The sequence below is a fragment of the Anser anser genome (assembly GCF_964211835.1).
Source record: "Anser anser genome assembly, chromosome: 2".
NCBI classification, from domain to species: Eukaryota; Metazoa; Chordata; class Aves; order Anseriformes; family Anatidae; genus Anser; species Anser anser.
The window spans coordinates 75,673,125-75,685,534 of NC_139721.1; the positions used below are offsets into that span (position 1 = coordinate 75,673,125).

Consider the following 12,410-nt stretch of genomic DNA (forward strand, 5'->3'; position numbering starts at 1 on the left):
TGTAGAAAAGCTTAGTTAAATTCTTGATGTAATGTCTCTGGCTTCTGAATACATTAAAACAAACAAACAAAAAAAAAAAAGGAAGAAATCTTTATGACCAAAAAAAGAAACAAGCTGTAATGAGAAGAAAACAGAATGTTGTTCAAAAGAGCAAAAAAAAAAAAAAGTATCAATATCATTTCAAGGTACCCGATTCTCTTTGGATAATTCCTGTTTGCAGTGATTTAATTAATGTTGAGCTGGAAAGTGTGACTGGCTCATTGCTTCCAGAACATTATGGGCTTATAGCTGTCTGCATTTCCTTTCTCTTCATTCAGAGATTTAAGAAAAAAAAAAATCAACAGGTAGCACTTGAGAGATCACTTGACAGAACAGAGGGAACACTGTACTCTATGACAGTACTTAACAAGCAGCCACCGGACAGGGCTGGACTTTTAAGACAAGCTGTTTCCCTTTATCACTTTAATTCTACCTGGCCCCTGTAGAAAAGTTTTAGCTGACCAAGATTATTCTTCCTACTGGAAAGGCTCCACCAATTTACATATCACTCTTCCCTTAAAAGGCTATTAACACTGCCATTTTAGGCTAATACATAATTATCACTACCATTTTAACCACTATGCATAACTATCACTATCATTTTCTGCATGATTATCACTACCACAGAAAATACAAAAGCATAACCAGGTCATAGTTCTGCAATACTATACAAAAGAATTTCTATTTCCTCTCTTTGAAATAGGGCATTAAATCTTTGTATATTATCCATCAAATACCCTATCAATTTTAATACAATAAAGCATTGAATAAGTTAAGTAATCCTGTTTAAGAGGAAAGCATCAAACTTTCATATGAAAAGTTTATTCATTATCCTGAAACAAAAGAACATACAGCGTATGTTACGCTCAAAACGTTCTTATAGGCAGGAAGGAACATATACCATGTACATAGAACTAAGCATTTACAGTGAACCTGACTGATATCTTAATCATCTAACCAAAATACAACTAGAAGTTATTAGTAATCTAGTTATAATAACACTGATATTTACAGCACAAAATATACAGAAAAAAAAACACAACCTCATTAATAGTAATACTCATAAAATCATTATTCAAGAAAGCGTATTAAAACTTACATTTTCTCTGGCAGAGAGACTGCAAGAAGTCATTAGAACCATCCTTATGGCCCTAGGCAAGGTGGGCTATACCTCGTGCTTTTCATGGCAGATGCATATCTGTTCCTAAAAAATCCAGCGGAGGGGGCACCACAGCCTTCATGCATCAGTACTCCTATTATTGCAGGTTTTTCCTCTCATTTATCTAAATAGCCCCTGTAACAACAGCAGCTGACATCTTCTTGTCCTAACTGAAGTGAAGAGCAGTTAATTTTCTCCTTTTTGCAGCCATATGTAATGCTTAGATGGGGTATAATCATACTTTTTTTTTTTTTTTCCCCAGATAAAAAATCCTAATTCTGTCATCATTTCTCCTGAGGTTACATTTTCTACACTTCCAGTAGTTTGTGTTCCTCTCTTCCAGACTCTCTTTTGGTCTAATCTCACCTACAAATTACATCATTAGCTTTATCTGAAGGATCTTGGACACCGCTTGATTCCAGACCTCTCCCTTACTGAAAACATTACCTTCATCACATAAGATCAAAGCATGCCTTGCTGACATGCCCTCGGGAATGAGTAGCTATCATCTCAAGTTCAATATAGCTATGACCAAACTTTCAGTCTTCACCTTCAAGCCATCTCTTTCCTGCCTTCACTCCAAATTCTCAAAGGTTTCTCACCATCCTGCCAGTCACAGGCACCCATAACCTGGATGCCAGCTTTAATTTAGACTTTCAGCTATGCCAGCAGAACTCTCTCTAAAATGGAGCCTTTTTCATCCATTCATGCTGTTAAAATTCTCATTACGGTCATAGTTATTTTACAGCTCACTTACTGCAGCATCTTGGCCCTGACAAAGGTGTTTTTGTCACAGGCATATCTGTTTATACACTGCTGCCAAGACTGTCTTCAGAGCCCAACACTTCAATAAACTCATGCAGTTCTTAGCATTTTTGACTGTTCCCCTCACAATAATTAAATAACAATGAGAACAAAAAGTAATTCATTTTTAAAGACACTGACAGCTATTCTCATTTTATGAATAATTTTTCATTTATCAAGGGATGGGGTTCAAGCTTTAATTAGTCCACATATTACCCATCTGTTTATTTGTTAAAAAATATGTTTCGTCAAATCTATATCGATCTCCCTATAAACATACATAACTTTCCTCTTCCATACCCCCTTCATGCTCACCTCTTTTCTGCAGTGTCTAAAAATCTACACCCCCCCAAAAAAAAAAAAAACTGACAATGATTACTCTGCTAGTGTGCAAGACACTAGCCCATTTAATTGACATTATCCAATAATCTCCATGCACATGTTGGTTTGTCTTAATTATTTTGCCCTTTGTTATGGTGGACAACATCCTCTGTTACATGTGTCTCTGTTACACAGTGCCTGCTTTGTGCTTGGGGGTTCTACGAACAACAATGATAATAAAATTAATAGTTATATTGTACCATATGGAAGCTGAACTGATCTAACCCGGCAAATAAATTCCTCAGCTAGGATCTTGCACAAACATCGTGGTTTAGAAAGTTTAGAAAATCAAAAATGTCTGCCAACATTGCAACATATTTGTGCTCATTTAGAGTTCCAGAGGCAGTAGTCCTGCTAAAACTAGTATAATTATATATAAGTGATGTTGGCATACCACATAAAATATGTCAGAAGGACAGAACCAGATGTTTCCTGGACTGCATGTCCTCAGTGAGTTTTACACCATCACTTTGCAAATAAAAGCGAAGTCCTTTTTAATGAAGTCAGTTTCTCTCTTTTTCCTGGAAAGACCACCTGTTTTCTGGTATTGTACAGAAACTAGTTCATAAGTTACCAATTAAGTTTTCAGTCACTTAGGCCTTCTAGGCAATTCTGTTATTCTGACATTGTCTATTTCTATGTTAAAAATGTCAGGCTTTGTTTGTATTGTACTCTGCCTAATTCCTTACTGCTTGAATTTAGGGTTAACATTTTAACTCATATGTGGTTTCGGAACTGACTTCTAAATTGAAGAGACAAAGCCTACTTATATAACTTTTCTTCCAACCTTTACCTGTCTTGTACAAGAAATGAATAAACAACTCCGTGCTGCTGAATAGCAGCCAAGTTACATTTGCTCAGACTTTTTATTTCAATACTGCAAGTTCTCTATGCTCTCCATAAGCTTTCTTTTGTAGAAACTGCAGTAGCCTGAATCTAGTGTGCAGGTATTGCAAGTTCAGGCTTTTGTTTTAAATGAATCCTACCCCTGTATTTTACTCATTATCTTTGCCATGAAGTCCAGTGTTTATGTTCACAGTCTCATATAACTTCCATTACCGATGCCTTTTTACTCAGACTGTAAAAATTATTTCTATATATATACAGATTCCCCTACAGTTGGTCATACAGTGATATAACCTTCAAAATCATTTCTCCAAGATCAAGATTTCCTAGAAGCATACAGATATCCTTTACTGATAACAAATGTATATTAGGTATGCTGTATCTCAAAAAGAAATACTAGTAATTAGGAAAAAAAAAAAGACAGTAAAAAGAAGCTCTTGAGGAGCTAGGCAGCATGGATTATTCTCAAGTATCATCACTTAAACAAATACATATTTCTAGAATCTTTACTGTCTGAGCATTAAGGAAGAACTCCCTCTTCTTTAACAAGGAGGGAGGTTCGAGTCCAAATTAATATATATTCTGGGACAGCCAACTGGAAGCTGACAAAAGTCGTTCCAATTTTCAAGAAGGGTAAGAAAGAAGACCGTTGTAATTACATACCTGTCAGTCTCATTTCAGTGCCTGGTGAAAATATAGAGAAGATTTTCTAGGAGTTATTGAAAACCACCTGAAAGACAATGAAGACATTGGTCAAAGCCAACACAGGTTCATGAGGGGAAAGTCCTGTTTAACAAACTAAAATTCCTTTTATGACAAGGTTACCCACCTAGCTGACCAAGGGAAGCCAGTTGATGCAATCTTTTTGGATTTCAGTAAAGCTTTTTTCAATGTTTCTCACAGTATCCTTCTGGACAAAATGTCCAGCATACGGCTAGACAAATGCATAATATGATGGGTGAACAATTGGCTGATGGGTTGGTCTCAAAGGGTTATAGTAAATGGGGTTACATCAGGCTGGTGGTCAGTCACTAGTGGGGTTCCCCAGGGCTCCATTTTATGGCCATTTCTCTTTCACGTTTTCATAAATGACTTGGACGCAGAACTTGAAGATAGATTAAGTAAGTTTGATAACGACACTAAATTGGGTGAAGCTGTTGACTCCCTCAAGGGTGGAAAGGCCTTGCAGAGAGATCTTGACAAATTAGAGGGCTGGGCAATCACCAACAATATGAAGTTCAACAAGAGAAAGTGACAGGTTCCGCACTGGGAATGGGGAAATGCTGTCTATACATACAGACTAGGGGAAGAGAAGCTAGAGATCAGTCCCCTGGAAAGGGATCTAGGAGTTTTGAGTGACAGCAAGTTGAATGAGTCAACAGTGTGCCCTGGCAGCCAAAGGGGCCAGCCATATCCTGGGGTGCATCAGGCACAGCACTGCTAGCTGGTTGAGAGATTTTCTCACTCTACTCTGTGCTAGTGTGGCCTCACCTCAAGTACTGTTTGAAGTTTGTGGCACCACAGTATAAAAAGGACATAAAATGATTAGATAGTGTCCAAAGGAGAACTACGAAGATGGTGAAGGATCTAGAGAGCAAGATATATGAGGATTGGCTTACGTCATTTGGGTTGTTCAGTCTAGAGGAGAGGAGATTGAGGGGAGACCTCATGGCGGCCTACAGTCTCCTCACAAGGAGGGGACAGAGAGGCAGGCACTGATCTCTTCTCTGGTGACTAGTGACGGTACCCGAGGAAAAGGCATGAAGCTGCAACAGGGGAGGATCAGACTGGATATTAGGAAATGGTTCTTCAACAAGATGGTGGTTGGGCACAGAAACAGGCTCCTGGGGAAGTGGTCATGGCACCAAGCCTGCCGGAATTCAAATGTTTGGACAACACTCTCAGATTTACGGTTTGATTTTTGGGTGGTCCTGTGTGGAGCCAGGAGTGGGACTCAGTGATCCTTGTGGGTCCCTTCCAATTCAGGATATTCTATGATTCTATGACTGTTGCTTCACGATAGACATTTCCTGATTAAGTGGTTATTGTCATGGCCTGGTTCACATTGGATTCAAAATAATAGATTGATCCTGAAGTACCCTTGCATAAGACTGGCTTTCTCCTTATTGTGGATAGCTTAATTGTGCCAGAGGACTGAATCCATTGCCTACAATCTTAGTATCAGAGGTTAAGACAACCTTCGAGAAAGAATGTCTTGAAGGTGAAGATGAAACCTTGAGTTTCCTTTCTACCGCTACATGAATTTGGTACACCTGCAGCAGCTTGTATCGCCCAGTAAATACAGATATATTCCTCTGCTCTGGCCAGGCTTTATTAAGCAATGAAGTCTCATGGTTATATCTATTTCATCTTAAGTTACATAGAAAATATTCCTCTTGTTTATTTATAGATGCTGAGATGAATTGCAAGAAATCCATGTGGTACAATTGCCTTAGACAAATTGAAACTATTACAATAGACATAGTTGAGTTTCTTCTTATTGTTCTTCTCTGAGTAGGAGATCAGAGGAAACCCATCCATTAGACATCCTTCCTGATATCTGCATGAATCATATAATCACAGAATGGTTTGGGTTGGAAGGGATCTTAAAGGTATCTAGTTCCAACTGCTAGATCAGGTTGCTCGAAGCCCTGTCGAATTTGGCCTTGAAGAATTCCAGGGCTGGTGCATCTACAGCTTCTCTGGGCAACCTGCTTCAGTGCCTTACCACTATTATAGTAAAGAATTTCATCATAACATCTAATCTAAATCTACCCGCTTTTAATTTAAAACCATTACCCCTTGCCATACATTCCCAGATAGAGTCCCACCCCATCTTTCTCGTAAGCCTCCTTTAAATACTAGAAGTTGCTATAAGTTCTCCCTGGAGCCTTCTCTTCTCCCAGATAAATAAGCCCAACTCTTTCAGCCTGTCTTCATAGGAGAATTCTGAGATCAGACTCTTTCTGGAGAAACAGCCAACCAACAACAAAAGCAAACAAACAAAATACTTGGAGGGTTTTTGTTGTTGTTGTTGGTTGGTTGGTTGATTGTTTTTTATGATGAATAGGTCTTTAACTAGACTTCTTCACCATTGAAGCATTGATCCAAGGACAGACCATGAAAGAGAGCATTTGAGACTGGTCAGAAATCATCTCCTGAATACATTTTTTCTAAATGGTTGCTAGCCCATGGGAGATAAAGGGTAATTTGGGTTTAACAACATAGCTGATGTTGTGCCCTAAACTTAATTGCCTTTTAGGTTGGAAAAATAATGAATGGGCTCTTACATTCTTGTTCACATAATGACTTAGAGATGTATTGTCTGAGAACATCTGGTCAATGCAATTCTTTAAAGGAAGAAGGAATGTCTTCCACATTACCTTGATTTCTTTGACTCTAAAAATGTTCATGTATCATCTACATCAGGGATCAGATAGCAAGGGTCATCCAATGGTCCCAGTGAGCAGTCTGCTACACAAACCAGCAACAGAGATTTTCACAGAATCACAGAATTGAAGGGGTTGGAAGGGACCTTGAAAGATCATCGGGTCCAACCCTCCTGCCAAAGCAGGTTCCTTAGAGCAGGCTTCCCAGGTAGGCATCCAGACGGGCCTTGAATATCTCCAGAGAAGGAGACTCCACAACCTCCCTGGGCAGCCTGTTCCAGTGCTACGTCACTCTCACTGTGAAGAAGTTCTTTCACATGCTGGTGCGGAACTTCCTGTGCTCCATTTTGTGGCCATTGCCCCTTGTCCTATCCCCACAAACCACTGAAAAGAGGTTGGCCAAATCCCTCTGTCTCCCACACCTCAGGTATTTATACACATTGATGAGATCCCCTCTCAGTCTTCTTTTCTCCAGGCTGAACAGACCCAGGTCTCTCAGCCTTTCCTTATAGGGAAGATGCTCCAGGCCCCGTATCATCTTTGTGGCCCTCCGCTGGACTCTTTCCAGGAGATCCCTGTCTTTTTTGTAATGGGGAGCCCAGAACTGGACACAGTACTCCAGGTGAGGCCTGACCAGGGCAGAGTAGAGGGGGAGGATCACCTCCCTTGACCTGCTGGCCACGCTCCTTTTAATGCACGCCAGTATCCCATTGGTTCTCTTGGCCACGAGGGCACACTGCTGGCTCATGGTCAACCTGTCCTCCACCAGGACCCCCAGGTCCTTCTCCTCAGAGCTCCTCTCCAGCAGGTCATTCCCCATCCTGTACTGATACGTCCGGTTGTTCCTTCCCAGGTGCAGGACTCTACACTTGCTCTTATTAAACCTCATTTGGTTTATTCCTGCCCATCTCTCCAGCTGGTCTAGGTCTCACTGAATGGCAGCACAGCCTTCTGGCATGTCAGCCACTCCTCCCAGCTTTGTGTCATCGGTGTACTTGCTGAGGGCAGACACTATTCCCTCATCAAGGTCGTTGATGAAGATGTTGAACAAGAGCGGACCCAGCACCGACCCCTGGGGAATGCTGCTAGTCACAGGTCTCCAGCCGGACTCTGCGCCACCGATCACCACCCTCTGAGCTCAGCCAGTCAGCCAGTTCTCAACCCACCTTACTGTCCACTCATCTATCCCACACTTTCTCAGCTTTGCTATCAGGACGTCACGGGAGACAGTATCGAAAGCCTTGCTAAAGTCAAGGTAGATGACATCCACTGCTCTCCCCCCATCTACCCAGCTGGTGATGCCATCATAGAAGGCAACGAGGTTGGTCGAGCACAACTTCCCCTTGGTGAATCCATGCTGACTACTCCTCATAACATTCTTCTCTTCCAATTGCTTGGAGATGGCATCCAGAACAAGCTGTTCCAACACCTTTCCAGGGACAGAGGTGAGACTGACTGGCCTGTAGTTTCCCGGATCCTCCTTCTTGCCCTTCTTGAAGACCAGAGTGACATTGGCTATCCTCCAATCTTCAGGCACCTCTCCTGTTCTCCAGGACCTTTCAAAGATGATAGAGAGCGGTTCAGCAATCACCTCTGACAACTCCCTTAGCACAGTGGATGCATCCGATCAGGACCCATGGATTTGTGTGTATTGAGCCCACTCAGACGCTCCCGAACCACTCTCTTGTCAACCAGGTGGGAGCCCTCCATTTCCCAGCCCCTTTCTCCTCCCGCCAGGTTCGAGGAGTCCCGAGGAGGAGTCCTTGAAGCAACAACTGAAGCAAAGAAAGCATTCAGTATCTCCGCCTTCTCGACATCTCCCGTTACCAGGACACCCCCCTCGTTCAGTAAGGGACTCACATTATCCCTAGTCTTCCTTTTACTGTTTGCATACTTAAAAAAAACCCTTCTTATTATCTTTTATCTCTTTTGCAAGCCTTGTCTGTGTGGGATTTAGCCCTCCTCGTCGCGTCCCTGCAGGCCCTGACAACACTTCTATACTCCTCCCAAGAGGACAGGCCCTTTTTCCACATTTCATAGACCTTCCTCTTCCTTTTGATCTTCTCGATGAGCTCCTTACTCATCCACACAGGTTTCCTGCCCTCCTTCCCCAATTTCCTACTCTTAGGGATGCACCGATCCTGAGCTTGGAAAGCTCAGGATTTTGTGAGAAAGATGCATCTTTATGAACATTCTCAGTTTAAGCTGAGATAGGAGACATACGTAGCTATGTGACATTCCACAGCTTGAGATACCAACCTCTGCCAGCTCTGTAATGGAGGAAGGGTGATGTCTGGCTTGAGGCACTACATAAGTGCAAGCTGACATGTGGCATAACAGTCTGAAACAGTCTGAAATCTGTGGCTGACAGATTTATCTTGGGGTTACAGATGACTGTCCAGATGGACTGGAAGCCTCTCCTCTGGAAGGTATGAAATTGCTATTTGCAGTCCACTTGAGCTCTAGCGAGTGACAATTCGCTTCAGTTTTTTTCAGATTCAGCTGTTAAAAAAAGCTGAAGTTCGAGGACTATAGCGTTGTCCTGAAAGCTATGACTTTGAGTAATTATTGAACAAACATAACTGCATTAACTCCATATGCACAAGTAGCTGATGGACACTTTTTGTAAACAACCTTAGAACTAGGGAAAGTCTGAATGATGTTACATTGCTGTGAATCACAAATATTTTATGGGAAAGAAACAGCTCACAGTATGGAAGCATGTGTCTTGAAGGAAGCTAAAAAATGTCTTTAATGTTTAAAAAGAAAGTGAGTGAGAGAGAAAGGAAAGTAATGTTACCATCTTGAGTCCAAGACAGTCCAGTTTTCTAGACTCAAAGACAGAAAAAATACTTCTTTTCTTCTGGACAAACAAATTTTTGGTAGTAGACTTTTTTTCCTTGATTTCCAAAGATATTTCCTATCAACTGTATATCCAATAAAGCAAGGCTACATTACTTTCATATACTATTCATGAAAGACATCCATGAAAATTATAAGAAAATCCACGAAAAGAATTTGCTGTTGATGACAATACCCCAAAAAGATAACTTCTAAGAATAAGAGATAACTTCTAGGACCTGACCAATGATTATTCTAGCGCAACCTCAAATAAAAGGTAAAGATGTTATCTGAAAACAAAGTTTGGGAAGAAATGTCACTGTTATTCAGCATATCAAACTTGCATTATCTTAGTTATATCACACATTGTTTGTATTTGCAAATAATGGCAGCTTTTTAAAATAAAAAGAAAATTAAATTCTTAAAGTGCAAATGGTTACCTATCACCTCAAATTGGTAAGTATTCTGCAGCTGCCTGGCCCTGGTATTTAAAGAGGTTCCACCAAAAGACCAGGATATCTATGGGCAGATATTCTTCCTGGGACTTTGCATGTTATCTGTTCAGTAGCTTAAGATGTTTATTCCTGCAAATGAGTAAAACCTCCAGTGAGTTCTCTTCAAAATTTGCCATGAACCCTTCTTCGTTACCATTATTATAGAAAATTATATGGAAAAAATAAGTAATTATAAGGACAAAACTTACAGTGTTACTCATAGAAACTTAGTTATCCTTCAGGAAATTTAGCCATTTATTCCTTTTAGCTTGACACTCAAACCTGTTCACAAAGGCAGATGCTTTGTCCTGTCAATAAGCTATATTTATACAGTAATGTTACTTTGCTAGGCACAGTTGGACTGCAATAGCAGACTACTTACTATACTCTTTTTTAATCTGGGTTTTGGAGTTCTTTAACCCTGGGAACAGCTGCCATTAAAGAAAGCTGTTTAGCTTTCTTAGCTACTGGAATTATAATGGCTGGGGTCATTTTTAGGTGACATCAGGACGTCTTCTCTAATAGGCATCACTAACTTGTCTCTGGGACCTAAATGGATAAAAAATAATTGATAAGAAATCTCTGATCAAAGATATTTCAGTCTTCAGGATCATTACCAACTATAGACAGCGCCTCTTGCAAAGCTCTGAAAACTATTGGGAGCAATGTAAAAGCAGAACAGTCTGCACTGATGTCATGACGATAAGTTAATGATGAAGAGCTCTTGGAAGAAGCTGAAGGGCAAGTCATTGTGACTCAAGATCTGTGTCTTCTTTGTTAATTGGGTGCTCATCATCTCTGTCTCTAAAAACTTCTTAGAAAGTTCTTGAAATTGCGACCACATGAGTATTAGGCCATTTTTATTAGCGGTACACTGAAATGGGAAGAAAATTTGCTTCTACACCTTAATATACTCAGCAATAAATTTACTGTTAATAGTACTGAATAAAAGACAATTTTCACCAACAATTAATTAACTACAATCATTTTTAGAATCATGACTGCTGTTTCAGTGTTGCCACTGAAACATATGGAGATAAAGAAGTTATACTACATGTAGGGACAAAAGTAACCTTAAAAACTAAGCTGGCTGGTAAAGCAGCATCACTAGTGTCCTTACCAAAATGTCATTTTGAGCTATGTTCTCAATCAGAAAACAAAGGCAAACAGGACAAGCAATATAGAGAGAGAGATAAGAAGGTATCAGCAAAGGTGTCTTAATCCTTTACACATTCTCTACCTTTGCACAAGATGGTCAGCACTAAGAACCAAGCTGCTCCAGTTACTTTCTATTACCTGTCTTGGGAACTACATCTTTTCTGACAGCAAGAGACAGATCACAGAAGTTAGAGATAGAAAAGATTCAAGTTCTTACTTTTTGCTTTCAAAGAGCAATCTCATTTTGTTGTGTGTCGATATTTCCTTCTCCTTGGAAGAGTCTTACTGACAGATGGAGCAACTGATTTTTTTTTCCTAAAACAATTCAGATAAAAATTCTGTCCTTCTGGGAGGAGCACAAGTCTTGTGTTTTGAATGCAACTTTTCAAATCAATGGGAAGCAAAATCTGATAAGACTTTTTTTACAGAATTAAAGAAGAAATCGGAATAAAAACTGGTAGATTTTATAAGGAATTAACGCCTACTGGCTTGAGAAGCACAAGTTAGAGAATGAGCTACAGGTTAGAAGACTTTCCTATGCTCTAAGTGGGAGTTAGATAACAGCTGACACCCTTTCTTTTATTTCCTTGCTGGATGAAGGGCTGCAAGAGCTTATATTTTTGATCATACACTTCGGCCAAACAACAGCACAAAGATATACACAGGCCCATGTGTAGCTAGAGTGGTTTCTTTACAGATGAACACTTAAAGAAGAACCACAGATTCTGTGTCATAAAAACAAAGGTCGAAAAAGGTCCTTCTGCAAAGTTAATAGCATCTGTTCAGAGAGCAGGAGGTTTAAAGCTTAGATACTTTTTCTATATCACTAAGTTCAGCACTAACAGCTCAGTCACAGAGCCAATTTTTCTTTTGATATTGACTTGGGCAGTACAGATCGCTGGGTTTTAGTTTTGAAGATTTTGTTGTTGCCTTTTTTTTTTTCTTTGTCTGTTTTCTTTTTTTTTTTTTTTAATCTGGACAAATCTGTTCCAAATGAAAAAGTTTGTGTCTTCACTGAACGTATCTAAGAGTTAAACTTGCCTGTGATTTTTACAGAATTATATAGAAAGACTGAGAAGATAATCTGATTTTTGGAATGTCATCCAGGGCATTCAGTAGACAAGAAAAAAGCTGAATCATCTTTCTGATGAACTCAAGTTTCACTAGCTGTTTAAAAAGGTAAGCATAATATACAAATGATTCAGTACAGCATAGTTTCTGTTGATTACACCTATCTGCACTTACCACACATTGGGAAATACATAAAAACAACAAATAAACACCATCATACTCTAGGTG

The 12,410-nt window shown here is 39.9% G+C and overlaps 1 protein-coding gene across 8 annotated transcripts in view; it reads right to left on the reverse strand.

Moving 5' to 3' along the window:
* Positions 1-12,410, reverse strand: part of SEMA5A (semaphorin 5A) — a 412,186-nt gene that overhangs the window by 349,986 nt on the left and 49,790 nt on the right. For 4 of the 8 annotated variants that reach the window (XM_083823077.1, XM_083823076.1, XM_083823081.1 and 1 more), the window contains 2 exons: positions 3,893-3,959; positions 1,139-1,368 (listed from right to left, as the gene is read on the reverse strand). The gene's annotated coding sequence lies outside the window, so the exon portion shown is untranslated. Of the gene's footprint in view, positions 1-1,138; positions 1,369-3,892; positions 3,960-4,058; positions 4,763-12,410 lie in introns of those variants that run through there. The other 4 variants (XM_083823078.1, XM_083823083.1, XM_083823069.1 and 1 more) reach the window with 3 other exon arrangements.